Raw genomic sequence first — 14,169 nt, forward strand, 5'->3', positions numbered from 1 at the left:
TGAAAACAAATGAGCTCATTTACGAAGTACAAAAGTCAAGAGCACCGCAACGTTAGGAGATGAAGCGGCACCGAAAGGAAAGCGCTCGAAAGAGATGATACTCAACTTGGTAGGAATAACTGACGGCCTTGTGAGTGCGAGTCTGAGAAGCACAGACGATCTCCGATATGACCTGGTGCGTTTGTGCAAAGAAAGCCGTATAGTTGGCATCTGGTAGGTAGGCATCGCTGGTGGGCACAGGCACCTGACCAATACCGATGCACTTGCTTGCTGGGTAACGATAAGGTATCATCAGAGCTTCGGCCGCTATTAATCCCGAAGCAGTAATCACGGCGAGACACATCGGAGGTGACCATTTTTCAAGAGGTCTTTTATCTCTCCCATTCATGGCTGACTTCTGCGAAACCTGAAAGAGCATTACAATTCATTTCATTATTCAGTCTGAGCGATCGAATTTAAATTATACACATTTGTGTATAAACAGAAATTATCTGACTTGTACCTTTATGCATGCTATGAAATATTTTTTTTTATTCCAGTATTTAGATTTCTATATTCATTTTTATTCCTGTATGTCATTTAGCATTTTTTTTTATTTAAAACCAACACGTAACATTAAATTTTAAACATACATTTAAGGAAACACTAGCACTTGGCATTGTATTTTGAATATTTATTTAATCACTGTTTAAACTTTCACTGTTATTGTCACAGTACATATGTCCTTATGTTCTTTGTATCCAAAACAACACCCTTAAGCTGTTAATCCCTAAACTAACCAGTACCCATACCTTCCCACACGATGAAATAAATAGGCCGAAAGGCCAAATTGTAAGTCAGTAGTCGCTTGATAATGCCATAAAGTGAAACAGCTGTAGCGACAAAATTCAATAAATGGAAGAAGGAAGTCTGCGTATTTTTCACCAGAAATTGACGAACGAGAATCAGAAAAAACTTCGTCGGTATGAAGATACCTGCAAGAAACTTATTGATGTCACTAAAGCAATTGCTTTTAACGAATATATGTATATATATATATATATATATATATATATATATATAATATATATATATATATATATATATTTATACACATGCATACTAGCCGGCGGAAAACCGTAGACCGGCTCTGTTTCATTGGAATCCTCGTGAAAAGGTGTATCAGAAAAAATTTTTCTTTGTCGCCATAACTAATATTATAGAAGTTAGCATGGCTGGATATACGGTCGCATATTTGAATCAAATTGGAACCCCATGATGCCAACACCAAATATTATCCTTACTTTTCATTGTAGAAGAAAAGTAAGAGCATAAATAGGAATCCTCGTGAAAAAGCCTATCAGAATAATGCTTTCTTTTTTCTCTATGAATAATAATAAAGAAGTTAGCATGGCAGATATCCGGATTAAAATGGTACCCGGTAAAGATACCCTACAAAATCTACATAGTATATGGTCCGACTTTGGTTCAATTCGGTATAGAAGTTTCACCGTCTATAACGAACATACACTCATCTATACATGCATACATAGTCTGACCGTCAGCTTCATATATAAGATATATCTATATATATATACATATATATATACATATATATATATATATATATATATATATCTAATATATATATCTATATAGATGTCTGTATATATATATATATATATATATATATATATATATATATATATATATATATATATATATATATATATATACACACACATCTATATATATATATATATATATATATATATATATATATATATATATATATATATATATATATGTATAGCTTTTAGTAATGCTTTCTGCTGTATTATAAGTTTATTACATTCTTACATTTATATTTAAGACGACTTCATCTTACTACCATCAAAGGGTTTCCAGATAGTGTAGAATCCTGGTGTTGGGCAAAATAAAAATGAAGTAATCGAATGTCTTGTTATATTATTATTATCATTATTATTATTATTATTTTGGTAGAGGACCCTCTTTTAGGCAAATACTGTTAAAAAGGATGGCAGAATTAAGCGAGTTGATTTTATATATTGTTTTTTCTATTTTCCTTACAATTCGCTTCTCAGGCTCAGCGATGTTTCTGAGTAACTGGCCAATATTCATATTGGGAATCTTCAAAAATTGTAAATGCTGGAGGAATCTTTTATTAGAACAGGATATCAGGTCCAGGTCAAGCAGGGGTCGTCGTCAGTGCCGGTATTATTCCGTAAGCGTAGTTCAGTTCAGGCCAGGGTCGTCTTTGGATTAAGGGCTGGTGTTGGTGCTGGTATAGCTGGTATTACGTGACGTTTCGACCTTCTCGTAGGTCATCTTCGGACGAGTCGGTTGAAGAGACTGTAGCAAGAAAGTTTGCGGAACGGTATTTATAGCGGCACGGACCTAGAGTTGCATTCTCATTGGTCGGGCCGGTCTTGGGCGAAGCCGTGGATCTCGCCTCGAAGGTCTCGGGTATTCTCTTGTGCGAGCGCCACAGTGGTGTGCCTGGGGATGAACGTCAGGAATTCCGTCTGTAACAGGAATCGTATCATCCTGTGGGGGCTCCTGATTTTCTGGCATCGTCGGGGGGTCGCTCGCTGCTCTCCGGGCGGCGGTGGGAAGGAGAAACGTTTCTTGAGTTATATTTAAGTTTGGTTTCTCCTTACCTATATGAAGGGCTTCTAGGAGGCGCAGACGTCGGGGATCTGTTGTCTGATCTATTATTATGATATTAGGGATAATATCATTTCTTTTTATCCGTTTGTTATGAGCAGTCCTGGCGTGGTTGAATATGGCTCCTTCTTGGGCGTGGCAGGAGATTCGCTTGGAGAAACGCATGGAGGTCATACCGACGTATTTGCCGAGGCATCCTCGGACGGGGCATGTGTAACGGTAGACCACACTCGTCTTCTTCAAGGGATCCTGCAGGGGCGCCGAAGGGTTGTTTCTCATCACCAGGCTGCTCGTCTTCTTCGTTTTATAATTTATAATTATTTTAATATTTCTGTCTGGGTCGGCGGGGCTGACGTTTATCTCGATGATCTTTTTGAGGGCTTGTTCGTCCTCCTTGTACCTCCGGTGGAAGTGCCCCTTGTAGAAAAGCTTGATGGGCTCTGCAACGTCGGGGCGGGGTTCCTGGTGGTACCAGGCATCCATACTTTTCCTTATTGACTCATCAACAGCACGATTGGTGTGTCCGTTGTTGACGAGGACCTGGGCGGCGCGCTCCAACTCCCTATGTGTGTCATTCCAGGAGGAGCAGTGTGAGAGGGCCCTCCTGACGAAGGCGCTGATGGTGTAGCGCTTATACCTCTCAGGGCACTCACTCTCACCGTTCATGCACATTCCCAGGTTCGTCGGCTTCGTGTACACCCTCGTGCTGAATTCGGAATCTCGCTGTTCGACAAGGACGTCAAGGAAGGGGAGGCGGCGATCTTGGCAATGTTCAATCGTGAACGTGAGGCAGCTGTGGTCGTGGAATGTACGTCGCAGCTGCTCTATCTCATCCTGGGAGTCGGCGCAGACGAAGGTGTCATCGATGTAGCGCATGTACATCCTCGGTTTCCTGGAAATCTGGAAGACCCTCTCTTCGACGGTACCCATATAGAAATTGGCGAAAAGGACCCCAAGGGGAGATCCCATCGCCACGCCGTCGATCTGGGTGAACATATAGATGCGGTGATCAGCAAAAGGGGCCTTCTTAGTGCAGATTTCCAGCAGGGCTCGAAGGGCATGCTCTGGGATGTTTAAGGATGGAGTGTCGGGGTCCCTGTAAACTCTGTCCAAAATCATTTGTATGGTCTCATCAATGGGGACGTTGGTAAACAGGGACTCTACATCCATCGAAGCGATGCATCCTCTGGGGGGCGTTGCTCGTAGGGCGTCCAAGAACTCGGCCGACGACTTCAGGCTGTGCCTATCTGGGACGTACGGGGTTAAGATGGTGTTAAGTTTCTTGGCCAACAGGTACGTAGGGGCAGGGATCTGGCTGATTATGGGGCGAAGGGGGTTCCCTTGTTTATGGGTCTTAACATTCCCATAGATGTAGCCTAAGTCATGGTCACCCGTTATGGGTGGCAAATGCAGGGCGTTCGAGGCGGCGTTGACCGTTTCAATAATCCGGTTGGCCTCTCGCTTGATGTCGTCGACGGGGTTCTTGGTGATTCTGCGGAATTTCGTGGAGTCTGCCAGGATTTCTTCAATCTTCCGGCGGTATTCCTCAGTCTGGATAAGGACGAAAGCAGCAGTTTTATCGGCCCTGCGTACTGTGACGTCCTCACGCTTCCTTAACTGCTTCGCTGCTTCCCTCAGGTCACGGCTGATGATACCACTGCGGTAGTCTCCACGGTCGGTGAGGGCCTCGGCAAGCAGAAGGGGCTGAAGGGCGTCAGTCGTCCGCAAGTTCCCAAGGTCCTCTTGCTTCTGGATACCGTCGAGGAGATATTCAATTTCCAAGCGTTTATCCATCGGCCTCGGCTGCGTGATGAAGTGGCAGTTGAGGCCCATCCGCAGGATCTTGTCTTCGTCAGGTGTTGGGATGTGACTTGTGAGGTTGATGTACTCGTCACGTCCTTGTGGGAGGCGTATCTTACCTCCGTTGAGGACGACGAGTTTCTTGGTAATGATCCTGTTCTTCTTCTCAGCATCTTTTTCCTCCAGGCGGCGAAGGCAGTCGATGATGTATTCGTGTTGTCCACGCCCTTGGGGGTAGTCTATTGCGCCATTTTCTTCGTCTGAGGCACGAGGGGGAGCTGCTACAGGGTCGCTACGACGGCGGAGGCCCTCCCACTCGAAGCCGACGAACCTGGGAATGTGCATGAACGGTGAGAGTGAGTGCCCTGAGAGGTATAAGCGCTCCACCATCAGCGCCTTCGTCAGGAGGGCCCTCTCACACTGCTCCTCCTGGAATGACACACACAGTGAGTTGGAGCGCGCCGCCCAGGTCCTCGTCGACAACGGACACACCAATCGTGCTGTTGATGAGTCAATAAGGAAAAGTATGGATGCCTGGTACCACCAGGAACCCCGCCCCGATGTTGCAGAGCCCATCAAGCTTTTCTACAAGGGGCACTTCCACCGGAGGTACAAGGAGGACGAACAAGCCCTCAAAAAGATCATCGAGGAAAACGTCAGCCCCGCCGACCCAGACAGAAATATTAAAATAATTTTATATATTATAAAAACGAAGAAGACCGAGCAGCCTGGTGATGAGAAAGGAAACAACCCTTCGGCGCCCCTGCAGGATCCCTTGAAGAAGACGAGTGTGGTCTACCGTTACACATGCCCCGTCCGAGGATGCCTCGGCAAATACGTCGGTATGACCTCCATGCGTTTCTCCAAGCGAATCTCCTGCCACGCCCAAGAAGGAGCCATATTCAACCACGCCAGGACTGCTCATAACAAACGGATAAAAAGAAATGATATTATCCCTAATATCATAATAATAGATCAGACAACAGATCCCCGACGTCTGCGCCTCCTAGAAGCCCTTCATATAGGTAAGGAGAAACCAAACTTAAATATAACTCAAGAAACGTTTCTCCTTCCCACCGCCGCCCGGAGAGCAGCGAGCGACCCCTTGACGATGCCAGAAAATCAGGAGCCCTCACAGGATGATACGATTCCTGCTACAGACGGAATTCCTGACGTTCATCCCCAGGCACACCACTGTGGCGCTCGCACAAGAGAATCCCTGAGACCTTCGAGGCGAGATCCACGGCTTCGCCCAAGACCGGCCCGACCAATGAGAAGGCAACTCTAGGTCCGTGCCGCTATAAATACCGTTCCGCAAACTTTCTTGCTACACATCATTCATCGATCCACATTCGCTTGCCAGCCACCGTCCAGGAAGGTTCTCTCCTCTTGTAGCTACAACTAGCTGCCCACTTTGGAAGCTCCAACCTGAAGTCTGACAGGACCTCTCCCTTCAGCAGTAGCTGTTCAAGGACAGGACCCCCCAATCCTTATCCTTATTCCCATACCCCTTCCTAGGGCTTTGCCCACATTTCTACTCTCCCCTGTTTCTCTCCAGACCTCATTCTCAACTTCTTCCAACTAACACCATCAGTAGCCCTTTGCCCCTGGAGTAGCCGTTGTGGTCTTAAAACTCTCTAGGGGCACTGGGAGTTCTGCATCGTCCAGGCTCATACTTCTTCAGTAGTGCCTGCATAGGAGTTAGGTATTGGTCACTGCCTTCCATAAAGTGACTGTTAACTATTACTGTTACTCTAATTTCTTTAAAAAAAAAATGTTTTTTTGATTCTACCGCCCTTAATAATTGAAATTCTTCACTTTTTTTTGAAGTTTTGTTAAAAAGTTGATATTTCTGCTCCTTCCCCCCTTTTCAAAAATCATCCCACATTGTTATATCACAAATTTCTCAAAAATATTCTCAAAATTTTGAAATTTACATATTTATCAAAAAGGTTGTGCAAATCCCCTAGATTAATTTAGTATTTTTTACAGAGGGAATTAATTATTTTTTTTCAGAGGGTAATATTCTTGCTCAATCATGACATAATGGGTAAAGTTAAGATTAAGGACACTAGCCAGGGACTTGATGAAGAATCACTTTGCCTGGCAATATGGAACACAGAAAGAAGAAGCTCTAGACAGGAACGTAAACCAGATCCTCTTCATTAGTTGGGCCCGTTTTAGAGTACCTTGCCCTTAAACTGCTGTTTAAGCTGTCTGTATTCGTTCATGAATATGTGTAGCATGTGCCTAATCCACTTAGTGACATAAATAGTGCTGTGAAAGTGCGTTCTAACTTAGTGTATTAGGGCCTAGTTGACTTGATGCGCATTCTCAAACGGCCCCCGCGCAGATTTTCCTTAGTGACGTCACGGATACGTCATTGTTACGTCATAATTTCTACCAACTAACAGAGCCTTGCTATGATTTGAAAGTGAAGTTTTAGAGTTTTCTTGTGAAATGGCATCTTGTTATTGCGATCGTCAAAACGATGATAACCAACTGGACTGCTCTTCATGTAACAGGAAAGTACATCGGAAATATGAGGGAATATCTATGGAAGACTACAGAAAGGTAGAGAAGTCAATTTCTATTGGATGTAAGGGTCTTAAATTCTACTGTAGAAGATGTGAGCCCAATTTTTCGGAGTCAGTTACCTTGAATGAGCTTGGCCGAAAAATGGAAACGTTAGAATTAATGGCAAGAGATATGTTTGCTTCATTAGAAAAACAAATAATTGAACTGGAAGACGGAAAATCAATTTCTTAGGCTGGGGTTACTGGTGAGCTACCCGTAAAGGATTTGAAACCAAGTTATTCTGACGTGGTGAAAGAGAGAAATTTGATTTTGATTGCTGATGAAGATGAGAATGAAGCTACCACAATGGAAGAGAAGAAAGGTGTATTAACAAAAGTCCTTGGAATATTCAAATAAGTAACGTAAAGCCTACGAAAAAAGGTTCACTGGTCGTTGACTTTCCAGACAAGAAAACAAGAGAAAATGCTAAACGAACTCTGGACCAGACAGCTGATGACCATAAATTATGTTCAACTGTACTTCAGAAGATGTCGCCTAAAATCACCATTGCCATGTTATAATCAGAACAGATGGATGACGTTCTTGCCTGCGATTTTGAAGAAGAATAACATATTTCAAGGTGTTAATGTAAGTCCAGATGATATGAAACTAGTATCAACTAGAGAAGCTAAAGATGGTAAATCGTATAATTATACTTTTAAATGTACACCTATCATTAGACGCAGGGGATATACGAAAATGGAGATATACTTTTCACCAACTTTGGTCGACATAAGGTATGGGATAGTTATCATGTTATAATATGTAACTACTGTCAAGGATATGGTCATTTTGAGTCCAAATGTAGAGTCAAGGCCTCGAATGGATCTCGGATATGTGGACGTTGTAACGGAGCTGATCATGAGACAAGGCATTGTCAGTCTGAAAGTTTGAAATGTCATCATTGTGCGCGAATGAACCTCTCCGATAATCAACATGCTGTTTTTTGACTGAATTGTCCATCGAATGTTGCTGAGAGGAAGCGAATTGCCCAACAGACTGATCATGGATTCCAGTAATAGAAGAATAAAATGTGCCTTACTGAATGCGCAGTCAGTACGCAACAAGACAACAGAATTAAGAGAATTAATCTGTGAACAAGGAATAGATGTGTTCGCTATAAACAGAAACATGGCTAAGTGCTACTGATAATTTGAAAATTAATGAACTATTGCCGGACACTCATAAACTTTTTCACACACACTAATTTTGGTCAGGGAGGTGGGGTTTGGCATTGTTTTATCCAAAACATTTACAAACGTTAGAACTAGGGTTGTTGGAGCGTTTGTGAGTTTTGAGTATTTAGCCTTGGAGTTTAAGGCCTATAATGTACAGTTTTTATTTTTAGTAGTATATCGTCCTCCGCAGCTAAGCAAGGCTACGTTTTTAGAAGACTTTTCTGTATTCTTGGATTTGTTTTGAAAATGAAAAATGTAATGTATATATGTGGAGATTTTAATATGTGGTTAGAGGATTATAGAGATACAAATGTTAAGAAGTTTATTGATATAATGAACAATATGAATTTTGTTAATAAGGTGAATGTATTTACCTCTAGGTCAGATCATATTTTGGATGCTGTGTTTTGCTTTACGGGTGATAATTACTTTTATGAATTTGATAGTGGAGCCAGATTTTTCTATCTCTTTTTACCACAAGCTTATTATGTTTGATATTTTCAGTCTTATTACCAAGTAAACCTAGGACTAAAATAACATTTAGGAACAAACGGTTATTAGACTGTACTGTACTAATAGATGGTGGGTGTTACTGTTATTGAAGAAAAATATAATGAACCCTGTGGATGTACTGACTTAAATAGTAGTAGAAATATTTCTGTAGGTGAATGTGTAGTCTGTCTTGTTGCTTTGTATTTTTCTGTATTTTCCAAAGAATATGATAAAATGTGCCCTGTGGTGGAGAAAGATATTGTCATAAAAGACAGCTCCCCATGGTTCAATGCTGCAATTAGGGAAGCTAGGAAAAAACGGAGGTTGGCAGAGTCACGTTGGCATAAGCATAAAAACAAAGAGAAATCGAATGTTATGTGGAAGCTAGGAATGAGGTAAATAGATTATTAAGAGATGTAAAGAAGACATATTATAATAAAAAGTAACTGAGGTTGGGTCCAATATCAAAAGGCTGTATTCTGTGTTCGATGAACTTTTAGGGAAAATTAAGAGGCATGTTTTTACCAGACGGGAGGTCTGAGCTTGAATTGGCAAATGATTTGCTGAATTCTTGAGTCAAAGGTTGCCTGTTTACTTTGTAACTTCACAACTGATGTTTCTTGCCCCTATCCTTACTTTCCTGATTTTCCTTTCTCAAAGTTTTTGCAGTTTAGGCCAATTTCACTCGATGCTTACAAAACTATGTTCATTGGTTCTGGCCGCTCCTATTGCAGTAACGATCCTTTTCCAATAAATGAGGTCATCGACGCCCCGAACATAGATAGGTTACTGCAATTGCAGCTTCGAATAGTCAACTTGAGTATTACTAAGAGCTCAGTCCCGTCCTCTGAAAAAAGTTGCTATCATTAAACCATCTCTTAAAGGATCCCTTGATCATCAAGAATTGAAATCTTACAGACCAATTTCTAACTTGTCTTTTTTGTCAAAAATGATCGAGACTTCCGTTTTAGATCAACTCAGTCAGCACTTAAAAGTAATTGAGCTATTCCTGACTCATCAGTCGGCTTATCGGAAATTCCATTCTACTGAAACAGCTCTTTGTGCCGTATTAATGACTTGTTAGGTTTCTCCGATGACGGTAAATGTAGCTTGCTTATTCTCCTAGATCTTAGCGCTGCTTTTGATACAGTGGTTTATGAAGATGGGGATGCTCTTAAATGGTTTAATAACTATTTATCGAATAGATCTTTCAAGGTGAAGGTTAAAGATAGATATTCTGAAAGTAGAAAGCTCACCACGGGTGTTCCACAAGGAAGCGTACTTGGCCCGGTTCTTTTTAGTATTTATACAATCGAGTTGTCTTGGATATTTAAATTACATGGCGTTCAATGTAAATTTTTTTGTGATGACACCCAGTTCTATTTAATAGTAGATGACATTATTGAAGATCAAGCTGTTATTGATAGACTTATGGCAGATGTTTCGAAATGGATGCAAAAGAAAAAGCTGAAACTAAATGAAAATAAAACTGAATGTATCCTAATTGGCACTAAATATAACTTAAGAAGGTTTGATAACGTTAATAGCATCTCCATCAATAAGGAAAATATTTTTGTTAACTGATAAAGTCAGAGATCTCGGGTAGTAGTTGATGGTTCTTTGACATTTGATGAACATATTAACAATGTGGTTAGGACCGCAAATTATCATCTGAGGAATATCGCATCCATTAGAAAATATCTTAACGAAGATGCCACTAAGCTGCTAATTAATAGTTTGGTAGTTAGCAGAGTAGACTATAGTAACTCGTTGTATTACAATTTACCTAATTATCGTCTTAAGAAACTTCAAAGGATTTTGAATAGAGCTGCTAGACTAATTGTTGGTATATCCCCGCGAGAACATATTACTCCAACCTTAATTAAATTACACTGGTTACCAGTCAAAGCAAGGATTATTTTTAAACTTTGCGTCTTAACATATCAAGCTATTAACACGGGAGAGCCATTGTATCTTAAAGGTTGCCTGAAAAGATACGTAGTAGGGCCTGGTGTTCATACACGCCTTTCCCGTGATGATTTCAGACTTGATGAGCCTCGTGCAACGACCACTCTTGGTACGAGAACTTTTAAGCACTGCGCTCCTAGATTGTATAATCAACTCCCGGCATCAGTTAAGTGTGCTGGAAATATCTTTCAGTTCAAAAAGCTATTGAAAACCCATTTATTTTCACTCAGCTATAACACTGAGACAAATGCAATTAACCCGCTTTACATTACATAGACTTTTAAATTTTTAACTATAATATAAGTGATTTGGAAATCCCGTCTGAACGCTTAATAGCGAAAGCAGGGATACTTGATAAACCGTCAGACATAGACATAGACATAGGATAAATTATGCTTTATCCACAAGCTCACTAAGGCTAATAATTACTACTTAGCCATAGCAGATGAAGCAACGATTGAAAAAATAATTCTTCCTGACACCAAACTTTCTCTACACAATAATAATTTTGAAGTTCTGGACCCCCCTCATCTGAATGCTTCACGTACATTGGTCGTAACCCAGGCTGACAGTTTGGTATATAATCTATCCGAAGAGGAGCTCAAGTATGAAATTGAGCAACGTAATGGTGTAAAGGTTACTGCAATCATCAAGCTTCCTAACACCAAAACCACATTCAAGGTGAAACTTGAGTCTACCCAAATGGTGAGAGACTGTCTCATCAAAGGACTTCTCATCTCTGGCCAATCCTTTCCACCTAGATTCCTAAGTCAGGAGATCTACGCTGTTCCACCCCAGTGTATGAGATGCTACAGCTATGAGCATACAAAAAAGAACTGCCCCAAGCCAAGTACCTATAAAATCTGCTCAATATGTGCCTCTGAGGAACACTATTGGACCGATTGCACCAACCAAGAAAATCCAAAGTGCATCACTTGTAATGGGGATCACCCAACCATGGCTGCAAGATGCCCAACCAGGAAAGCTTTGACCAAGGACCAGGCTAAAACGATCAGGAACCAACAATCCCAGATTACTCCAAACAAGACCTTCGCTCAAGCCACAGCCTCAACTGCGCCGAATAGTTCAATCACACCCAACAACAACAACATCTCACTTCATCAGCTCACTGTAATTAACACAGCTATAATCACTGCAAATTTGAGTGAAACAGTTGAACCAGGCATTTTCCAAACAATGATGGACGCTTTCTACAAAGCTAATGGACTACCTTTGATTAAAATTCCTACAGAGGCTATCAAGCTAGCCAAGAAAGTCTCAACATTGTTAAAGTCAGAAAATCAAAACAACACCAGCCCCAATCAGCACCTGACAATTGATGACGACATGGAAACTGAAGAAGCCAAGAGGAAAAGAATACTAAGCGATTCAGACTCTGAAGTTGAAATGCCCTCACACCCTGCAAAAAAACAGCCACCTCAACAATCACAAGCATCAACCTCATCCTACAATAATACAGACCCTGAAATACAAGGAGCTTTGGCTCTTCCAAGCCTCCCTTCCATCAATCAAACCAAGAACCCCAAAATTGGACTTAGACTATACATTTCCATTAACACGGCAAACCCCAAAAACCCAACCCACAATACCCTCAAGAGGATGATTTTTGAATATAAAACGATGAAGTACATTTTCACAGAGAAATTAGATAATAATACAGTCAAACAATATTTTACTGATGGAACAATAGAACTTGACAAATATAGTAGCAGGATCACGAGGATAAACCACGATAAATTCCAAAAATTAAACTCAGGATTCTTTGACTTAACGAAAGGAAAAACACCATAATGGACATCTCACAGTCATTCAACATAACGTACTGAAGTGGACCTTCCTTCGTAGTAAGGAACTAAGCAACATTTATTCTTTTTTCTCCCCACATCTTATACTTCTAAATTCCACGGGGATACCCAACTCCACTCACATCAAGATCTGGAACTACAACGTTTTTCAATGCAACACCACTAACGACCAAAATGCCGGGACAGCAATAGCAGTAAGACGGGATATCACCCAAATTAATGGACGGATTCAATCATGACCTAATTGCAGTAGAACTACAGACAGTTCGGGGACCAGTAATCATAGCAACTACTTATTTACCCCCCAGGAACCCAGTATTTCCTCAGCAGGATATCTTGTCCTTAATGAGACGCAATATCCCAGTCTATTTACTAGCTGACCTAAATGCAACTCACCCGGCCCTGGGCCACAATAACACAAATCCCAGAGGCACCTTAATTCAAGGTCTTATGAACAGGAATCTAGTTTACTTTCTAGGACCAGATTTTCAAACATACTTCAGCAGAAGATCCAAGGGCAAACCTGACATCCTTCTGTCTAACAGATCACATTTTCAATTATTCATCACTCAGGGTCCTTTAACTACCTCAGATCACATACCTATATTATTAAAACTTACTGTGAGACCTATTATGGTAGCCACCAGCCCAACACTCGATTTGACCAATGCCAACTGGGACCGTTTCAAGGATATTCTCGATGACTCTCTCTCCAACTATGACGAACCTGATAACATCAGAAAGGATAAATCCTACATCGATGATAAAATAACTTTTTAGTACAGGATGATCAAAGAAGCCACAGAATTTTGTATACCCCTCAAAACTTTCAGGATCTTACCATATTCTAAAGAAACAGAGAATCTTAAACAATTACAATTTTACTATAAACAAGCCCTAGTTTTTAATTAATAATCATGGCCCAACACAGCAGCTATTAGAATACTTACAAAATATTAAAGAAAGAATTAAAATAGAAGCTAAGGAACTCATAAATTCGACTTGGGAGACACTCCTAAATAAAATCGAAGGAATCTACAGAGACCCAGGAAAGTTCTGGAAAATGATCAGAAGGCTTCTGGGTTCAGATACTGAACCTACAGCTTACATACTCCATAACAACAGGAAGATCTTTTCACCCCAGGATCAGGAACCAATTTTCAGAGAATACTGGTCTAATATCTTCAAAATAAACCCATGGGAGAATCTAAGGTTTGACTTGCAACATGAACAACGAGTGATTGCAGCACTTCATGAACATGATGACCAAATAATACCATACGACACGGTAGACCTCGATAGATTAGATGTTGAAGACCAGTTTATTAAACCAATTCAACCGCAAGATATCATCAAAATAATCAATAATTTTAAAAACAAAGCACCTGGCCATTCTAGAGTAAATAAAATTATTATCAAGCATCTTCCCAACTCCATGCTGGACTTCCTAAGAGTCATTTTCAATGAAACCATAAGTATGGGCTACTGGCCAGACTTTTTCAAGAAAGCACTACTTCCCTTTGTGGGGAAAAAGGGTAAAGATCTAACTACTGTTTCTAACTATAGACCAATTTCTCTTCTAGAAATACCTGGTAAGATCCTTGAAAAAATCATTCAGATAAGGTTTAATGAGTTCCTCGAAGATAATCTACTAACCAATA

Source organism: Macrobrachium nipponense, chromosome 4, assembly GCF_015104395.2.
Source record: "Macrobrachium nipponense isolate FS-2020 chromosome 4, ASM1510439v2, whole genome shotgun sequence".
NCBI lineage: Eukaryota > Metazoa > Arthropoda > Malacostraca > Decapoda > Palaemonidae > Macrobrachium > Macrobrachium nipponense.